Source organism: Sinocyclocheilus grahami, unplaced genomic scaffold (assembly GCF_001515645.1).
Source record: "Sinocyclocheilus grahami isolate Dianchi unplaced genomic scaffold, SAMN03320097.WGS_v1.1 scaffold536.1, whole genome shotgun sequence".
Lineage (NCBI taxonomy): Eukaryota > Metazoa > Chordata > Actinopteri > Cypriniformes > Cyprinidae > Sinocyclocheilus > Sinocyclocheilus grahami.
Window position 1 is genome coordinate 611,573 of NW_015505715.1, and position 1,252 is coordinate 612,824.

The window sequence follows — 1,252 nt, forward strand, 5'->3', positions numbered from 1 at the left end:
TACGTGTGTTTTCCTGGTTCCCTTGTGTTGGATGAATAAAGTCTCATTGTTCCTCGCTCCCTCACAGTAGCAAACGTGACAGTATACATGTGCATTTGTTGCTGCCGTAAAGTAAATCTGCCCTGTTTGTTAAATTTCGTACCCCCCTTCACCAAAGTTGCTTGAAGGAAAGAAACAAAAGCCATTCGCCTTATTATAAGTCAGCGAAAGGTGACTCAGAATGATTTTTAAACTAAACTTTCAAGGTAAAAAACTTGCATACAGTTACTTTACATCAGAAATGTGAAGATTATCATTTCATAAAAGCAATTGCATTATTTTATTGAAATGTGTATTATTCGCTCTCTATTAAGTTGCTCTCATCATTTACTGTGGTTTTAAATTTTTAGGGATTACATGGTCATGGTGAAGAAGTTGAAGAATTGGATTGAGCTTTACACTGAAAAGGTTAGTAAGTATTTGTATTTTTTTTTACCCCACACTTAAGTCATGTAAACATTTGTGTTGTTTATGTCTTTGGAACTATTAACTGTGAATATTTTAGTGTTTACAGTTTGGTCGCATTCAGTTCCTTTTGTAAGTGCCTCCTGCAGCGGTTCACTGAGCTTCCTTTAAAATGAAATTAATCAAATAAATTAATCACAGAGGCTCTACATGTAGCATACATTACTTAAAAAGTACTTAAAATTCACATTGCCTGTAGCAGCCCAACATGTGCTAAGTGTCACGGTTCAGGGTGCCTTCTCGGCTTCTCTTGCTGTCTGTGTTGTCCTTTCATTTTCGGCAGCTTGTGGTCTGGGCAATCAGTGCTGATCTTGCAGCGGGAGAGCACAGATCATGAGCTGACTCTCCCCACCTGTCACCCACTCCCATATATGTCTCTGCGTGAGTAGATTGTTTTGTCTTTGCTAGTGTTCTGTGGATGAGTGTGAGCATCATTTTCTTACCCTCTGTGCTTCAGGACTCATAGCACGGTGATCTGGCAGCTCGAGTGGTCCGCATTCTCTGCCGGCCAGCTCTGGAATCTCCGCTTACCTGAGCAGTATTTAATTATTGTTTGTTATTTTGTGGTGAGAATAAAGGATCTCTTTTCTCACAACTCATTTGAGTCCTCTATCTATCCCAGGCCGTGACACTAAGGTGTTTCTAATTGTACTCTGCAATTCCCTATGACGTGTATAAGTATATCATGAACATGAATTTGTCTCTAGCAAGGGTCTTGATCTGCACTCATCAAGTGATTTTTATGGGG

General features: G+C 39.6%; 1 long non-coding RNA gene across 2 annotated transcripts; it reads left to right on the plus strand.

Moving 5' to 3' along the window:
- The first annotated feature begins 224 nt into the window (after positions 1-224).
- Positions 225-1,040, plus strand: LOC107555515 (uncharacterized). 2 transcript variants are annotated; one of them, XR_001605169.1, is made up of 3 exons: positions 225-245; positions 390-447; positions 962-1,040. It is a non-coding gene; the product is annotated as an uncharacterized lncRNA (long non-coding RNA). The 2 variants fall into 2 exon arrangements; XR_001605168.1 differs by lacking the exon at positions 962-1,040 and adding an exon at positions 788-865.
- The last annotated feature ends 212 nt before the right edge of the window (positions 1,041-1,252 follow it).